At 43.2% G+C, this 8,903-nt stretch overlaps 1 protein-coding gene across 1 annotated transcript in view; it reads left to right on the top strand.

Annotated features, from left to right (window-relative positions):
- CD109 (CD109 molecule) overlaps positions 1-8,903 on the top strand; it is an 84,583-nt gene that overhangs the window by 7,847 nt on the left and 67,833 nt on the right. The window lies entirely within an intron of this gene.

Below are 8,903 nucleotides of genomic sequence, written 5' to 3'. Positions count from 1 at the left end.
CTGTTGCTCAAGGCTTACGTGTTTGTACATGAGGTCGTTCTGGTCACCATTTTCTTCACTGATATCCAGCCAAGGAGAGTGTGGCAGATCGAGCGCTATAGGCTGTTTCACAGTACCTTGAGAAGGGTGGAATAATTCACTCATAGCAGAAATGGTGGCAGTGGGGCAACTCTTACAGAGGAGGGAATATTACATGCGCCAGTGTGGGGTTCCCTGTTGCTACTGTGAAATGGAGGGGCTTTGCAGCTTTTAGGAAAGGGAGGAGAGAGAAAAACAAAGTCAAGGCTGTGAATCTGGGGGTGTAAGTGTGTGTAAAGTGATGCCAATAAACAGCAGGAGTTGGGAGGTAAGATGCTATCAGAAACAAGAAGGAAGGGAAGCAAAGGGAGAGCTCTTGAGGGATTCATATTAAAGGGATAAGTACACATTACCCTAACATAGCAGAAGGGTAAGAAATAAAGTAACTAAACACAATCTTATCACTGGCCAAAAAACAACAGAAAAAAGGAAAACTGTGTGTATAAACTGAAAATTAGATCACATTACATTGAGCTTAAAGGAGTTGCATGGGTAAGAAAGCACAAAACTGGAAAGGCCAAACTGTGAGTAGGAAAGAATGTGAAGGATAATAAGGCAGAATTTTTAAATATCATATCGGTAGCAAGAAAGCTAGAAAAGGATGTGGCTTGCTACTCACTCTGAGAAGGGCATTGGTCAGTGATGCTGAGAGGCAGTAAGTATTCAGTCTTCACTAAGAGGATCAACTAACTGCCACGGAAAAAGGTTAAGAATTAAGGCAACGAAAGGGGAGGAATAGGTTAAAGACTACTTTGGCAAAGTAGATGTTTAGGCCTGACAAAATTGCCTGTAGCATAATTAGGGAATTGATTGAAATAATTTTAAAACTGCTAGTGAAGTTTTGAGAGCATGGGTGAAGAGAGAGTTTCCGGAAGATTGAAAACCTGCAAATAGAACGTGTTCCACCATAGGCTGGCAGGGGTTGTAGGTGAAGAAGTGGGTTATTGTTATATTTTGACTTTAGTAAGGCTTTTGTTAGTCTGGCACGGCAATCTGACAAGTCAGCTGGGGAAGTGGGGACAGCATGGAACTCATTAAATATGTTTGTGGCTGGATGGAAAATAATATTCACAAAGTATGTCTAAGTGGTTCACTCTTAAACTGGAAATGGGTTGCCCTGAAACTGTATTGTTCAGTATGATTGACATGGATGAAAAAGGGTTGGATTACTGAAGGGGTGGCAAGGATGCTGGGAGGAAGGATTAGATTTTGAACTCATTTTGTCAATACAGGAAATGATTAGGGGAAAAATGAGTGTGATTCACTAGGGCAACTGCATAATTCTGCTCTTGTTGAGGAATAAAAGAGCGTGCGTTTACTGGATGGGGAACAACATGAGGCAGCAGTCCTGCAGAAAAGGGTGTGTGTGGCAGGAGTGGGCGGTGGTTTAAAGGTACCAAAAGGTGAAAGCTTGTAAGTAATACTGTGGTGCTCAAAAAAGAAGGCAAACGCTGTACTCAAATGTATACACAGAAATGTTTTCTGTAAGCTATGAGAAAGTATTCTAGTAATCTTCACAGCTCTAATTAGGCATCCTGGGGAATGCTGTGCCTGATTTGGGGCTTTCCTTTTGGAGGCTGTGAACTAACTGGGGAAATTCCAGGGAGAGCAGAGGGAAAGATTGGAGATCTGTCAGGAGACAAGTTCAATCAGACAGAAGAAGGTGGGCCTTCACATGTGATGGAAATAAATTGTGGAACTCCGTGTCCCAGGTGTTGTGGATTGAAAATGTGATTGCACAGATTCATGAGACAAAAGTCCATCAAGGGCTGGTCCAGTATAAAGACACTAATTTTGGCTTTTCAACCCCAAGCCTCAGATTGCATAGGCTGGGAAGAGGGGAAGAGTATCCAAGGAAAGGTCACTGTGTACTTGTTCTGTTTTTACGCTGTTCAGATGTCTGTCCTTGACCATTGCTGGAGATGGGACCTTGGGCTAAAGAGACTTTTGGTTTGACCCTGGGAGAATCTTCTACATTCTGGAAAGCATTTGAGGAGAGATGGCAGGAATTGGGGTGAAGTGTCAGGACAAATGCGCTATGCACCTGGTTATTACCCTTTAGGTACATAAAAGGTAGCTTTAAAGAGAAAGGGGTGGGAGCTAACAGTGGATCTCCAGATGGATCTAGCGTGATGTCCTTAGTGGTGTCTAATTAGAAAGAGATCCAAGCTGAAGTGTTGAGGGTTGTAGAAGTACCTGCAGAGGCAGGAAGCAGTTGGGAAATTCATGGGTCTCCAGTCATACACAGGTGACTTCTCTTTTCATGAGACTCTTAAAACTATCTGCACTGGCAGCATTGCTGGTTCCCATGCTCTGCTATCCCTGAGTACTTGTTTGTGAAGGCAGAGTTGAGATCCTATTTGCAGAGGTTGAATAGCACATGGCAAGAGATGATGCTGGTTCACCTAGATTCACTGCAGTCCAAATAAGTTTGTGCGTAGAAAACATGGCCAGAGTGACAGACCCCTTCTCCCCCATTTCTCCAGCTTCCTTGAGGTGTAGCTGTGAGGTCCAGGTGCTTATTTTGTATGGTTAGGGATTTATATTGCCTTTATTTACCAATGAAAGAAGTCTCTGGTAATATTTTTATATATCTAAATAATTTTGTGATCTCAGAAAAGTTATGTGGCTTTGTCATCACAGACTCTGAATGCATTCCAGAAAATGGAAGAAAACCAATATGAAAACAAACCTTCTTCTTTCACTCCCTCTAAGAGGAAACTTAAATAGTTCCTGAATGTTTTATTTGCAACGAATGAGTTTGAGAGGTGACCGACTTTGGAATTTTGCTCCAGTTGCAGTAATTGATGCGATGAGGATGTTATTAATACCACCAAATCTCTGGCATAGCCAGGTGTAGCCACATTTTGTCCTAGTATGATTTCCCTATGTTTTAAGTCGGAATAAAAACTGCAGCTGTTTTAAATTGCAGTAATAGTGGCTTTGTCTGTGTTTGTTTTATGGACATCAGAATGGATAATAATGATGGCCAGTAATGCCTTGAAAGCAGGATGTGCAGATGCCTGTGAGTTTGTGTGTTTATTTATAGTCACCAAGGGAAAACTAAGTGAATGAAATGAATTTCCCATTTAGTTGTGTAAAAGGCTTAAGTCTGAGATTATTGTGAATTATCTGCATAGTTTCACAGACTGGATCTGACGTCAAGAAAGTTTTCTCTGTAGTATTCAAAACTTGTCTTGCTAACAGCTGTGAATTTATAATTCATAGGAATATACTTGCTTGAGTATGGTAGGCAGTGATAATGTCAAGCGCATGAGAAAAAGTCCATGGAGGGCTCTTAGAGGCTGGTCTCAGGAAAAAGTTGACAAGAGCCTGTACTTATGTTTGAGCATCTGGGATAGTAGCTGCTGGATAGCTGTCAGAAGGTCTCCGATTAAGGAGATGATTTAATTTTAGAAATACGAAGCCGTTTTGTTTTCCTACCCGGCATGCAGTGTCTCAGATAAACCACAGAGCATTTTAAGGATTGTGTTCTTGCAGCTGGCCGGTCTCTGACCACTCAGCTGAAAGTGGTAATAATAGTGTAATCCACAGAGCTGGTTGTTTTACTTTAGAAGACTGAGTGGAGAATTAAATGTCTTAATTATGACCTAAGTCTAAAAAGAAATTAGAAGGGCCAATCTGCAGGAAACTTGGTGCTTGCTTGTGGAAGGGATCGTGGATGCGGCAGGGCAAGGGGAGGGGCACCCAGCATCAGCAGTGTCTGTCTGTCTGTCTGTCTGTCTGTGGGAGTGGGAGATAGTGGTTTTCCTCAGGGGTGGATCTGGCAATGCTGGTGAGAGAAGAAGGGCTGAACCAGTAAAAGGGACAAGCATGGAGGTACCACGACGCCTTTGCCATGTGAAGTAGAAAGACACAGGGAATGCCATGGTGAGGGGGCAGAGAAGAGGAAGGACAGCACCGCTTCTGTTCATACCTTCTGGTAAATCTGTATCTATTCTGTCCTGGCCATGACTGTTTCTGATTGTGCTTTCTATGGTTGGGTTTCCACCACTCTTCTGATCGTGGAGTAAAAGCAGATTGGGGAAGAACCTTTGGATTTATCTGGAGAAGGTTTTTTTTGTCATGAATTGTCCTGGTTGACAGGAAAATATCCCTACACTCTGCATTGCAGACTGAAGCTAGAACTTGCTAGTGACTGCAGAGTTTGGTAAAACGTGGCTTTAATCGCAAAAACGTCTGTGCATGTTGCCTTTCTCCTGTCCTCTAGAGCTGCGGTGCCCTGTCTCTTGACTGCACCCTCCGGTGATAAATTCTGGTCCAGTTCAGGTTATTCCTCCTGTTCCTTTACGCTTTTCTCCATAGGCAGCGCTGCTACCCTGCCTCCCTCTCTCCCTTTATAATTTCTGAGTGCTTTTAGCCTCCAGAATTGCAAAAAGGACTGAAAAGGATAAGGGGTGGTGGAAATAGGGAGTAGGGTAATGAGTGGCTGTGGAGGGAAGTGTATGTAGTGCTGGCAGGCAGGCAGGGTTTAGGAGGCTTTGTGGAGCAAGTATATACCCCTTTGCTACAGGCCTGTTGGCTTCATTTGACTTTGGATGTCAGCCCATATACTGACGTCCACTAACAATCCCTATTGCATGCGTTTGAGTGCTGTATTGCCCCACCTTCTATCATCTGGCCCAAATTTAGCCATAACTTAACAGCAGTGGCTCACACTATGTATTTTAGGCTACTTGAGTAACTAACCAGTACTAATTTGGGTGCTAATTTTAGGATAATAGTTGAGGAGTATAACACATTTAAAGAAAACTGTGAACTCGACAGATTTGCAGGCCTTCATTTATGAAGAAAAAATATTTTTCACTCCCTGGACATTTTAGGCTTTGGTATTTATGCTTCCTTCTTTTTTTCTTTTTATTTTTTTTTTTTTTTTTGAAAACACAGAAATAGTATATATTTTAGATAGGAAGAAAAATCTGGAAGGACATTGAAGAACATTATTTTTTATTTCTCTGATGTGAGAAATAGACTCCACAGTAGAAAAAATTCCATTTACCACTGCAAAGAAAATGCTTTTCTGTAAACATTTCCTAAGCATGGATATGTGAACACAGCTGCCAGAAGAAAGTCGTGGCATCATTTCAGTAAATCAATCTGAAATGATTCCAGTTATATTTTTCTGTTCTCACACAGGACTAAGAATGAATGAGGATGTAGGTAGAAAAGGTTAAGTTACAAAATCTGTTTGTAGCGATACCTGCCACATGAACTAGAATATAGATCAAGACCTGAGTTTGTGTAAATTAGTTAGAGGCTGAAGTGCTGCTGTACTGATTTATATTGGCACAAGCTCTAGTTCACTGTGCCAAGCCATACAGTCATTTTTCTGGAATCTCTGTCCTTTTTGGGGAGTGGAAGCTGAAACATTTATGTCTAGTCCTAGTGCTGGTGGTGTCAGCTCAAGAAGGGGTAGCATAAGTTTCTGGGTTTGGGTCAGGCCCATGCAAGGGGAAGAATGTAAGATGCCATCGTTTATGCAGCTCTCCATCAGTCTAAAAAAACATGCATGTATTTGGCTCTGTAGAATTTTTTCCTATTTGCTTTGCTGATAGCAAGACTATTAGACCTCCAAAAAATGGCATGGTGGCAAGATACATTAAAAAGATGACTTAATTTCCCACTGCTGTCTATACTGGTGGCATGTCACTGCCACACTGCCTTTGGTTCCTCTTCTGCTGGACTGTCCTAAATGCCAAGGACTCTGAGGAAAAGGAGGCAGGACAATGTGGCGTTTGTTTCCACAGTATTTCCATGTATTTCCTCAATGCAGTATTTATTGAATGAATACAGTACAAGCTTCAGGAATTCTGTGAGAGAAATGATTTTGCGAATGAGGAGGAAGGATATTTTTTCTTGAAGGATCATGTGACCTCTGTGAGGATTTTTTAGTTGTTTGTTTTTTAACTTTCCTCAAGATTAGTCTGGAACGGTCCACTGAATTTTTCCTGCCTCCCCCTGCAGCTAGGGCATGGCTCCCAGCTGGGAGTTTTCTTTAACTAATCCCTTGCGGTAGCAGGGACCTGTGCTCTCGCCTGGTCTTTCCCCTCCGTGGCCTGTTGCAGTCGTGCCGGGTAGTCCACTGCTGCGGAGAGCAGACACGACAAATCAGGAGGAAGCGTTTTGTGGTCTGTGATGCTTGGTGCAGGTGGCGTAGCTGTTCTGGGCTCCTTTCTAAACCTGCTTCTACTGCCTGGAGTTAGTTACCCGTAATCGTTGGGAGCAGTATTTAATAACTGAAGGGATCCCTTGCAGGGATGTGCTGCAGGAGAGTGACAACTGTTGCCATTTCTGGGGACAGTAGACTCGACTTGATGTCATGTGGAAGTGTTAAAGTGTTAAACACTGCATGTGGGTAAAAGTGCCCAGCTGCATGACAGCAGAGCTTCCAGCAGAGCAGTGCCACGCGCTAGCTGTTGGACCATGGTTAACTCCTTATAAACCTGAGATTGCTGTACGATTAAATATAACTTTAATTCATCAAGTGGACAGAAAAGCGTGGTGAATTTCAGCAATTCAGCATTGGCATAAAGGAAATATTTTGCCTACGGCTCTCGCTTGAGCACATCCAAAGCCATCCCTGCGTGTAGCTGAGCAGAGCTCCAGGGGATTGATTGCAGCTTGGTAGTCTCTGAGAACATGGGAAAATCTTGCATGACAGGGAAATTCATTGCAATGCCGAAGAGTTTCGGATCTGCCCAGGCTGCTCAGTTCCTAACAAAATAATTACGTAGTGACATGAATTGAAAGATTACCTCATGCCCCGGAGCCTCCTTTATGATTTTCACTGGCTGGGAATGAGATGGCGCTCTGGGCTTTATCAAGGCAGCCAGGGAGGCTGTAGCTCCCTAACACCGCTTCAGAAGGTAAATGCTTTCTGAGTTGCACAAAGGAGAAGTGACTATGATTTAAATCTCCCTCCAACTGCTTCCCCCTCTGCATCATGGCAATACCAGGCTCAGACCTGATGTTAGGTGTCCCCATCCTGGGGACATGGAAGAAACCCAGTATTTCTACCTTAAGATTTCTGTCTTTTGCATGCCAGTTGTTCTCAAAATAGGTGGAGGCAAGCAGGCACTGCCCTGATGAGAAAGCTGCAAAATACCTGCCCTGTTATGCGAAAGGTTGCTTTGAAAGCTGTTAGATGCTGCACAGGGCGATGTGTAGCAGTCCCCTGCAGTGCTCTGCCCTTGCGGTGCGTGTGTACTAATGTGTTTGCATTGGCATGGGTAAAGATGGAAATAGAAACCCCGTGGGTGGGCTATGGTATGAATATCAGATTTGTGCTTGGTGTTTCCCAACATACTGAAGACACTGCTATAGCCGTGTTGGATAGATTAGAGCTAGTGTAGCCGTACTTGCCATGTGCATATTCACTCAGACGTGTGTGGTAAATAAAACTAAGTTCCTGTTCCTTGTTAATAACCGATTATCAGCAATGACAAAGGTTGTTTTTTTTTTTTCTGGTGACACAGTGTCATGGGTTTTGGTTGTACAAAACCCAGCTTTAGCACAGCCTTATTTCACAGAGGGATGGGAAGTAGAGAAGGGTTAGGCTTTTAGTATACAATTGAGAGAAATTTCAGGAGGTAGCTTTATACCTTCTCTGTTGTTGCTAGTTACCCTACATCCAGCCTCCTTTACTGGTGAAATATCATAATCCCTTAAAAAAAATTCTTCCTAGTTAACAGTAACTCCATCTCTTCTGAGTTAGGAAGACATAAATTTCCTTTAGTTAAAATGATGTCTCTTTTAGTGAGATTGTTTGGGCATGGAGTTGTTGGGGTAGGTGTTGGGAATAAACATGTCAGCGAGTCGAGAGAGGTTCACATTGCCTACAGATTGGGTACTCTGCAGGACTGTGTAATTCCTCTCATGTAGCTGGCGGTTGTCCTGTAACCTTGTGTGCCAAGCAAGCTTGGCCGAGCCTGGGGCTCCCTGCCACCGTGCAGTGGGGCAGGGTGCCCTCTCCACTGGGTACTGGGAAAAGAAGTCTGTTTTTTTTGCCTGAGACTCCTGGCTGGAAAACCTCAAAGGCCGGTGGGGTTGCTCAGAGTCAACAGCTGCATGGACTGCTTCTCAAGTGAAGAGGAGAGCGGGATGATAGGAAAAAAATGGTGGCTTTAACGGTAGCATAAACATGTTGTGTAAAGAACTGTGTTGCTTAGGGCCCAATGCCACCCATCCCCATTAAGCTTTTGAATACCAGAATGAAGTACTGGAGTGTGCTACCCACAAACGTCATTTGTGGGATGTGAGTCATTTGGTTTAACCCAGGTTATAATTTGAATAAATGGTACATGCTGGACGGGATTTTTCTTTAGCACTCTGGCAGCAGCCAGGTCAGCCTGTGTTCAGTCCATTGAGACTTCCATCTGTTTGCCACTGTCAAAGGAAATAATTCCTTGACTTTTAAAATTAACATTTATTTGAGTTCAAAGGTCAAGTGATTGCTTTGTCTTGGCATGCTTTTATGTCCAGGATCAAGAAGGACATAAATTAGATAAATTAATTACATTTTTTTTGCTTACTCCATGAAACAAATGAGTAAAAGATAGGTATAAACCCATTGCTTTTTAGGAGATATAAAAAGGTCTACCTGAATGGAGTCAGCAAAAGAAAATGTGAGTCAACTTGAGTCAGCAGTGTGCCCTGGCAGCCTAGAGGGCAAACCGCATCCTGGGGTACATCAAACACAGTACAACCAGCCGGTCAAGAGAAGTGATTATCCCGCTGTATTCAGCGTTGGTGCAGCCTCACCTTGAGCACTGTGTGCAGTTCTGGGCCCCACAATTTAAGAAGGA

Source organism: Pygoscelis adeliae, unplaced genomic scaffold (assembly GCF_000699105.1).
Source record: "Pygoscelis adeliae isolate BGI_AS28 unplaced genomic scaffold, ASM69910v1 Scaffold57, whole genome shotgun sequence".
Lineage (NCBI taxonomy): Eukaryota > Metazoa > Chordata > Aves > Sphenisciformes > Spheniscidae > Pygoscelis > Pygoscelis adeliae.
The sequence above is the reverse complement of the archived record's forward strand: the minus strand, read 5'-3'. Positions and strand labels throughout refer to the sequence as shown.